Source organism: Gossypium hirsutum, chromosome D05, assembly GCF_007990345.1.
Source record: "Gossypium hirsutum isolate 1008001.06 chromosome D05, Gossypium_hirsutum_v2.1, whole genome shotgun sequence".
Classification (NCBI taxonomy): Eukaryota; Viridiplantae; Streptophyta; class Magnoliopsida; order Malvales; family Malvaceae; genus Gossypium; species Gossypium hirsutum.
In genome coordinates this window covers 49700560-49710948 of record NC_053441.1, presented here as the reverse complement: position 1 = coordinate 49710948, position 10389 = coordinate 49700560, and the positions used below count along the sequence as shown (strand labels likewise).

General features: G+C 31.9%; 1 long non-coding RNA gene across 1 annotated transcript; it reads right to left on the bottom strand.

Annotated features, from left to right (window-relative positions):
• Window positions 1–7160: 7160 nt before the first annotated feature.
• On the bottom strand, window positions 7161–8192 carry LOC107903870 (uncharacterized). Its single transcript, XR_001685991.2, has 2 exons — window positions 7789–8192; window positions 7161–7502 (listed from the first exon to the last, which is right to left on the bottom strand). It is a non-coding gene; the product is annotated as an uncharacterized lncRNA (long non-coding RNA).
• Between the last annotated feature and the right edge of the window lie 2197 nt (window positions 8193–10389).

The window sequence follows — 10389 nt, the reverse complement described above, 5'->3', positions numbered from 1 at the left end:
AAGATCATTGACGATGTACGTTGGAGTTTTATTGATAATTATGTTATTTTTGTTCTACCAATTCAACCGGTTCCATCTACAAGCAAGGGACTTTCAGCCAAGCTTTAACCGACAGAAATACCATTCTCTCTCTCTATTGCAGCAGACTAATCTGAAGCTGTTGAACCCATTGAGAACGAGAACAAAATTACAAACTTTAGGTGTGGCCATTTGGTAATCTCTGAAGACATAGATTAATCTAGATTTTGGTTTAAAGTATTGGGGAAAAGTTTAAAATTGTTGTCAAGTACCTTAATCAGTAAGTACGGTGATTTCTGCAACTCTGTATGATTAAATCTGAAAAATTGTACTTATAAATAGGAAATTGTTTAAGAATGGTTCAATGTTGAGGGTAACACACAGATGATATTCAGTTAAATGAAGAATCAAAACAAGGAATGCCAAATATTTATGGGAAGAGACAGGTTCATGAATTTTTTGATTTTAACGTTATTGAATTAACAGCAGAGGAAGTTAAAGCAATGGAATTCAATAGCTTAGATGATGCTCAATCGTTTTATCTAAGCTGTGCTCATATCATTGGTTTTGGTGTTAGGCTTGGAGGAACAAAGACAAATCCCAAAACTTGGGATGTTATTGCTAAGTATTTATACCGTAATAAAGAAGGGGAGTGGTTGGATAATCACAACAACAATAATAAAAGGATTCGAAAACCAAAAAATATAACTCGAACTGGATGTGAAGCGAAGATGCGAGTGGTGTTTAAAAAGTTTAAAAGCAAATGGGTTGTTACGAGCTCTGTGACAAAGCATAATCATGAATTGCTTGTACATCATGTATAGAAGAATCTGATGAAGTCATTTCGTGAAGCTCCCCTTGGTGCAAATGTTGAAGCTTTGGCGATGAGACGAGCCACAATCCAACCTTCCTAGATGATGTCGTTATTCGCTGACCAAGTTTGGTGATATGAGAAAATGAGCTTCAGGAAAAATGATCTTATTAACTTGCTACAAGTGGAGTTGATGAAAGCAGTTGAACACGGGGAGGCAAATGCTGCTTTAGAATATTTTGAGGCAAAAAGAACAAATGATCCGAGTTTGTACATGACTTATACCAAGGATGAGGACAACCAGCTTCAAAATATTTTTTGGGCCGACTCCTACTACAGGATTGATTATGCATACTTCAGAGATGTTGCGTTCGACACGACATACAAGAATAATGGTATTTGTTGGAGTGAACAGTCATCACTAGATAACATTTGCATTTGCAATATTTTCAAATGAGAAGCATGGTAGTTTTGTTTGGGTGCTGAATGAGTTTGTATGATGTATGAGATCAAAGATATCTGTGCTGATGGTTACGTATAGGAACTGGGCAATGCATTTGGCGCTGAAAATGATTATGCCAGAAGTTAACCATAGACTTTGCATCTGACACACAAAGGAATGTTGCGTCTCATATCCACAAAGCTGAAATTCTAAAGTCATTTAAAAAATGCACGTACTCATGGTGGACGGAAGAAGAATTTGACAGAGAGTGGAAGAACATGGTTGAGACACAACCTACAATATCATTCATGGATTGCTGAGAAATATAACACAAGATGTATGTAGGTGCAAGCTTTTCTGACAAGTAAATTTTTTTGGTCGTATGGAAACATCTAAATGCAAAGGGCGCAACTCATACTTGAAGAAGTATATAAAGAGAAATGGATCGTTTCTTAGGTTTTTATATTCAATCGATAATGTTGTACCTAGCATGCGGAGGTTGGAATAGGAGGCAAAGTGAGCCTGTGACTACAAGCTTCATACAACCAATATTGAGAAACATGCTGCAGATCAAGTTTATACAATAAATTCTTTCAAGCGATTCTGGAAAGAGGTGACGAGGCAGGATACTATAGTACAAAAGAGAATGCAATAGAAATGGACCAAAATAGGAGAATGTATAGGCTGATACAGTATTTTCATCTTGAGAAGGAAACAAAGTTGTGTTACGATTCATCAGATGGAACAATGAGATGTTCATGTACAATGTTTGAAATTGAAGGGTTTCTTTGCCGACATTCTATATTTGTGATGAAAATTGAGCATATGAAGTTAACACCGGGGTCCTGCATGATGAACTGATGAACCAAGAATGCCATATATGCTAGCATGCCATCCATCTATTCTGGTATCGACAGTGATGTAATGGAGAAACTGTGTCAAGGATCATTAATTTCCTTTTTTAATCGTGTTTTGTATCTTGCCTCAAAAAGTCAAGTAGAGTTTTGAGTGACTCGTAAGATTTTTGGCTAAGATGGCAACAAATTTGTATGCTTCCTCGAAATGAAATAACAAATGCTCCGAGATTTTTGGCTAAGATTTTTGGTTTCATGCACTTAAGTCTCAAGACTTACAAAGTTAATAATCAAAATTTAGCTTTAAGGATTCAAACTCTCAAGGCATGCAAGTTAGTAGCTTAAATCATACAAGCCTCGTCTTGAGACAAGGTCTATTGCACCCCAAAAGTCGGTATTTTTAAATCATGTGATGCTCAAGAGTCCCTTTTATGTATTTGCTTGTTTTAATACCCGATGAGAGGGGTGATATGATTTAAAAAAAAAGAGTGTTTAAAGAGTTGAAAAAGTTTAAAATTTGTTTGATGAGATTCTACAAAGTGGAGTAAATATGATTTTGATAAAAAAGAAAAATTATAAAGCAAGCAGTTTGTTAATATGACTTCACATATCTTTTGATGGTCATCGATTGGTTATATTTTCATTCCACTCTAGTTGACTATATAATAACAGATAAAATGCAGAAATCATTTATGGCACGATTTTCATGAGTACTTGAAGAGGATTGTTTAACAAAGTAGTTAATTAATTGCGTTGCCGTGTTAGTAATATAATAATCACACTAGCCTAGCAAATAACAACACAGGGCACGCACATGGATTTCAACTCCGATGCCTAGAGATGTATATTCATTTTCTACAAACAAATCTTTCCTCGACTTCGTAGGAGCGTTCAACCGCGGGTGGTATTAGATTGTAACTCTGAAAATTTTATCTAAATTTGAAAAATGAAAAGCAAATTTTAACCCAGAAAAAGAGAACTCTCATGGCTGTTGCTCACTCATCCATCCCATCCCTTCCAACAAAAGCCTCCTTCGTTTTTCTAACGTGTCCCCAGTATTCTCTACCACATTGTTATTTATGTACTCCGCCATCATAACCTTACCACCTTCACAAACTTCCATTTCTTCACTTTCACCTTCCTAATCTCCAAAACTCTCGGTATAATTCTAGGTATTCAACATCTTTTTTAACACAATCCATGGAAGTTCCAGTTATCAACAGAATAAGCGATTTTGAAACGGCCGACATAACCCCTCTAAACTACCCACCTTTCAATTCCCGACATCATTTGCTTTCTGGGATTCAGAAAATCTATGAAACCCATAGCTTTTTTAAGTTGGGAGCTTTGATTCTTGCCCTAATAGCTTCGCTATCTACCATTATCAATAAACTCAAGACTTTCATCTTCGGATTATTCTTCTGTATCCCTTATTAATTATAGACATCACATTATTCTTCTATATCCCTTATTAATTATTTAATGTTATTTTAATCTCTTTTTTCATGTGGATGACACATCATTTTGATAATTTTTTAACTTGAACCTTCGTTCTTGTACCCTAAATCCTAAAATTCTGAATCTTGTATCTTGAAACTCTATAACCATGTATCTTACTCCTTAGACTCAAGATTTAGGACTTAGGGTTTAAGGTTTCAATGTTTAACTTTTAGGGTTTAAGATCTAAGATTCGTGTTAAAAAAAATTACTAAAATAATGTGCTAATGAGATAGAAAAAATGTTGAAATGATATTAAATAATTGGTAAATGATACATGGTAATGTCATCTTGTTTCATTCAATCATTTTTCCTAAATCTTTATATTATTTGTGTATTTGAAATTTAGTTTCTTTATTTTTATTTCAAGGACTTTTTGAATTTAAAAATATTAGTAGAATGGTTAATAGTGGTAAAACTGTTTTATTAAATTTATAATTTTATTTCTATATTTGTTAGTGAGGTGCTTTTTTATTCTTTTAAATCTTTTAGAAACTATCAAACTTTCCCCTACAACTTTGTATTATAAAATGAGTTTTAATAAGATTTTGAGGATTTTGACTTACAATGTTAAGTAGCAAATGCAAGATAATTATTATAAAAACTTGAAGAAGGAAGATTGTTTGGATTTTAGGTTGTTAATTTCAAGTTGATGAATAGGTTTTTGGAGGGGTTAATATTTGCGTGACTCAACCTCTATCCAGTTAAATTAAAAAATTCAAGTTGATAAAGGACTTATCTGCCTGTGATAAACCGGATTTTTAAGATTTTTTTTAAAGAGATTATATTTATAAAATAGGTGTTTATTATTTATTTAGAGAGAGTGAAGGTAAATAATTAGGCAACATTGATACTACAGTTATCTCTCTAAACATAATAGATTATTTAGTAACTACACAACGTAAAGGTAAATTTGTTTAATCCAAATTCGGTCTCTCACTAGTTTCTACCCCTCGCTAAACCTGCAAAACAACTTTGTTACAACATATGTTTTCATAGAAACTTCAGCAAAGGCTAATCGATTGGATATAAATTTTAAAATATGAAAAAGTACGATTAAATGTACGGACTTGGGTTATAATGTAACCTATTTATTATTAGTAATAAACGTGAAGACATTGATTGTTTTAATCGTATTTACAAAATAAAAAAAAAAATTGAAGTAGGCTTTTAGGGAAATCATTTTGTACACGTATGGTTTAATGTATGACACATATAATAAAAATATGAAACTTTAAGCATTAAAATGGTAAGACGTGCGCATGGTAAACTTATATGATGTATATTTTACTGTTAAGATTGGGGGTTGTAATTTATTTATCTTGTGTAAAACTTTCCAATATTGAGCCTTGACTAAATCCAAAGTGCAAAACTCTCTCAGTTTTACTTTTTCCATTCAGTTTCTTTCTCAATTCTCATTGAAGTTGAGGTTTGTAAATTATTATTGTAAATATTTGTATTTTTTTAATTGTAATTTTGATTTTCTTTTTATATTTTTGTTTGCAGCATCATAAACTCATTACAAGTTTGGCTGGATTTCACAAATTTAAACAAAGATAAAGGAAGGAGACAACCATTCTCTTTGGTCATGTTTTTACTTGTCTGTTTACCACTCAACTCAATAAAATGATAAATAAGCTTAAACTTCATGACATATTTTTTAACAATTTTAAAAATTTTATACAAAAATAAACAGACTAAAAAACATTATTTCAAAAGGTGTTTCTTTGATATTAACAATTTTAGCTTTATAAAGTAGTAGGTGTATATATGTAAATTATCTTACAAAACTTATAACGTAGTGGATGTATATATATAGTAAGTTTATAGGTGTATATATACACACATAAAAATATAAATATTTATATCTTGCAAACTTGTAATGGAGTGGAACTGCGGGCCATTTACCAATAAAAGCTTAATTTTTTTTATAAATTTATCGAAATGGGCCCGGTATTTTATTATTTACCGGAATGGACCATTTTTCGGCAAATCGCGTCCACGTCAGCGCGATGTTAGGGGACGTGCCAGGAAATCGCGGCCACGTCAGAGCGCTTTGCTGACGTGGCAACAAATCGCCCCCTAGTGGACGCGATTTGCTGCCACGTCAGCAAAGCGCACTGACGTGGCCACGATTTCCTGACTTGTAGGTTTTTGGATTTTAGGGTTTTTAGGATTTTTAGTGTTTTGAAGAAAAAAGTAAACAAATAAGTCGCGCCCACGTGTACGCGCTTTTTTATGGAAACATCTGCCCTTGAATCTACAAATGTTGAGCATGCATTCACTGAAATACTAACTCAAATACATCATGTGATCAGTCGAAAAGCACTCGAAGGAGGGAATGATCAAACAACATCGCCCAAGGGACAAACCATCAATGTCGGCTCTCGGGATGATGTTTCAGCTGTGAAGAAAGACGGCTGCTGTTCTGCATAAAGTTAGATGATTCCGAGTGTCCAAATTTGCTTCCTCATTAAGCACAAGCTTTCCTCACCGTGATCTTTCTCGAGATCTTTCGTTGAAGACGAAGAAATCACAGCATTCCAGGAATTTTCTTATAGTTTGTTCAGACAAATCTAGTTTTAGCATTTTAAATGATTTTCATTAGTTGTGGAGAATAAATTTTAAATTAGCTATCATAATGTTTTGTATTTTCAAAGAAGTATTTTATGTAATATAACAAATAAATAGGGATAGTTTAGGTATTATAAATAATTTAAATAATTTAGTGCAACTATATACAAGAAATTTCATTAGATGGGCAAGTTGCGACCACGTCAGCGCGGCAACAAATTGCCCCCTCGAGGACGCGATTTGTTGCCACGTCAGCAAAGCGCGCTGATGTGGCCGCGATTTCCTGGCACGTCCCCTGATATCGCATTGACATGGACGCAATTTGCTGGAAAAGGCCCATTCCGATAAATAATAAAATACCGGGCCCATTTCAGTAATTTAAAAAAAATAAGCTTTTTTTGGTAAATTGCCCTGGATCTTATTGGAAGCAAAATAAAATATATAAATTTAAACCAATATATTTATATATGTCATTATATGTTGCGTGAATTTATTGTTGATTAAAAAAAAATTACACTCTTTTTCTTAGAAAGAAACACGTCGATACTTCAAAAATAGTATACCACCCAAATCTCCTAGGCTTGAGCATTAAAGTTGCACTCAATCTCCTCTGGAATCTGTCTGTCGATGTTAAAGATGTTAATTATCCTCTTATAGAACATGACCTGGGGTTACATTGACCAATGTGGGCATATTCAATTAATCAACGAGATGAAGTTTGACGAGCTTACTTGAGAGCAGATCCGTGTCAAATTCATCTCTCTAGTTATCCATAATCCCTAGAAAAACATCCTAGGCATTTTCAATATTCTTGGTTTACTGATTTTCTTCTTAGCTTGAGTATTCTCAAACTAAGGATGTTGCATATTGTTTACCATGTTACCTTTTTTAACATGAAACCCGTTAGGCAACCCAGTTGGGACGTATTCACCATTAAAGGATTTACAAGTTGGGAAAAAGTTAATTTTGGGAAGAATTTTGCATTTCATAATCACATTGGAGATGATCCTTGTGATACCCAATTATTTCCCGGGGTCCAAATCAAATAAAAAACAAAAAATGACAAAAAATGCCCAGTCCGTTTACACGGCCCAAATATCCATTAACCCAATTACAACAGACCCTAAAAAATAATTACATTAACCCAAACCCAAATCTAGCCTGGCCCAATTAACCTAATGCTAAACTGTTTCCAGAAACCCTAACCCTTCTCCCCCAGCGCCGCACACGTTCTCCCTCCAGCAGTTATCGCCTCCGTTGCAGCACGTCGCCCCCACACGTCGTACACGATCCTTCCAGTATGTACCTGCCAAAAAATCACGAACCGCAAGAGAAGGCTAGAATAATGAAAAGATAGCATAAATTATAGGGGAAGCTATTATATTTTGGGGGGGGGGAATAGGCAGATTGAATCAAAAAGAGAGAAAGAAATTAGTGTAAACAAAAAAAAGATAGAAGAAAATAAAAAAGCAGTATATTGAAGGTGATTTTTTTTGCTACGATGGTCTTTTCTGTTCTTGAATCTTTTTTATTTATTTATCGTGTGTAAAAAAAAGAAAGAAAAAGAAACGATTAAGAGGTGAGAAAATTACCTGGTGTTGTCGAATCTTTCCCCTCTCCGTCGCAATCGGAGACCGGGGCGACGACGGAAGCTGTAGACGGCCTTGCTGGCGGCGGCGGCAGAGAAAAATGAAAACCCTAGCAGAGGGTTCATTTGCTTTTTTGTAAAAGAGGGCAGAAAATGAGTTCTTTAGGATAAACTTTTGATTTTATAACAGGAATGAAACGGCGCCGTTTTGAGCCTGCTTCAGTGGCCTTAAAACGACGCCGTTTAGCTTTCATTGACCCGACCGCCTAGGTGACCCGCGTGTTTTCGCTGGTGGGGATATTTTCGCTATCGGTCCCCCCTATTTTGTGTCATTTTCAATAAAGTTTTTTCACATATTTGCAATTTTGGCCACATAATTTCTCTTCTGTTTCAATTTGATCCATAGACCATGCGCATAGGTCTCACTAGAACGATGCCGTTGGATTAACGTGGGGATATTTCCCTTTGGGTCCTCTTCCTGTTGCGCACGTTATGATTTGGTTCCTATTTGTGTTTTCCATTTTTTAATTCGGCCCCCAAACTCCGTTTATTTTCAATTTAATCCTTAATCTGTCTTTTTGGTTTTTTAAGTATTTTAATATATTATTAATACTGTTATATTGCATAATTATTATTGTATTATTTATTAATATTATTGTTATAACCATATTTATACATACATTCTCTATAATATACATATACATATATATTTTTAAAATTATTATAAATAAATAAATATTTATTTATTTATTTCATTTTTTATTTACATATACTTATGTATATATACGTATTTTAAAACATGCATACATATGTTCTTCTTATTTTTATAATTTTGTGTATATACATATATAATTTGTATTAAATTATTTTTATGCATATCATTGTTTTCATATTATTCTGGCTATTAACTTTAAATCCTTCGTTAAATATGTTTATATATTTACTTTTGAGTTTATTTTATATACAATTCATTTCTTTTAAACCTTATTTTATTATATATTTTATTTATCTCAACCTTTTTTTTTTTCTATATTATTGTATACTATTTATATTATGTTATTCATCCCATATCTATTTACTTACGCAAATTAATATGTGTATATTATGTTATGAATTTTGATTTTCTTCTAAAAAATGCATTTAAATACTATTATTTATGAAGTGTTTGTTGACACCATTTTTTTGATTGAAAACAGGGTCGACTTGGATTTTGAAAATAAAAACGGGAGTCGCCACAAATCTTTGTTGAGGTGTGATTGGGTCACCTTGAAAAAGGTTGTTTTTAATAAATGATTTGATTTTATTAAAACAACGGTTTTGGTCCACGAAATTTAGAAAACGGGTTCGGGAGTCGGTTACGTACGAGGAAGGATTAGCATCTTCGTAACGCCCAAAATTGGTACCTAGTTGATTACTTAATGTTTTAGTGTCGAAAATTGATAACCTGAAAGAATTAAAAATACGATCCTTGTATTAAAATGGAAAGTTTTGAGAAAAGAAGTATATTTCACGCTAATCGAGAAAGAGAATCATATCCAGTAAGTTAGAATACAATGTCTCAAATTCTCGATACGCGAATGAAAAATACTTATTTAAAATATATTTTAGCCATCTCGTATTTAAAAAATGAGATCACGACCAGTAAGTTAGGACGCGATTTTTTAATCCCGAGATCATTTAAAATTTGAGTTTAAAAAGATTCGTACATGTAGATTTATCGTGAAAATCGAAACCCAGTAAGTTAGGGTATGATCCTCTCGAATCTAAATACGAAAAATCATTTTTGAAGCAAGTTTTAATATATCAAGTAAAATAAAATATGAAAATCGTAGTAGCAAAAAAAAATGCGAAAGCTGATAAAATCATGATGCACGCAGAAGTATAAAAATGATATGAGCGATAACAACAATATAAAATAAATAGAAGTCATACTTACAATCATATAAAATATCAATATATAAACAAATAAATTAAAACATTCATTCAAAATAAATAATGAAAATGAAATAGATAAATGGTGAATATAATTAGAAATGAAAGAGATATATATGTATATAACTATAAATTAAAATATGTGTGTATACATAAATTACAAATTATATATAAAGTATATTTTAAAATATAAAGAAAGAAAGAAATATGTATATATATAAAAATGTGTACATATATATATAGGTGTATAAAATTATGAAATATGAAGATAATGAAATACATATAAAAAGTAGGTGCATATACATTGTAAAGAAAATATGTATGTACGAATTAAAGTTTAAAAATAATGAAAATATACATATGTATACAAATAAATACGTTAATTTATATATATATATACTTATAAAAATAAAAATATGTATATGTATATAGATATACAAAAAAAGGAAATATGAGTATACATATATATATTAAATAAATTATATGTAAAATATGTATATGTATGTATACAAGCACTTATATGATAATAATAAGACATATATATATTTAAAAATACATAAGTAGATATGAATAGAGATATAAAAGTAACAACAATAATACCAATACTAATAATAGTAAAGATAATGTAATAATAATAATAATAATAATAATAATAATAATAATAATAAGACTA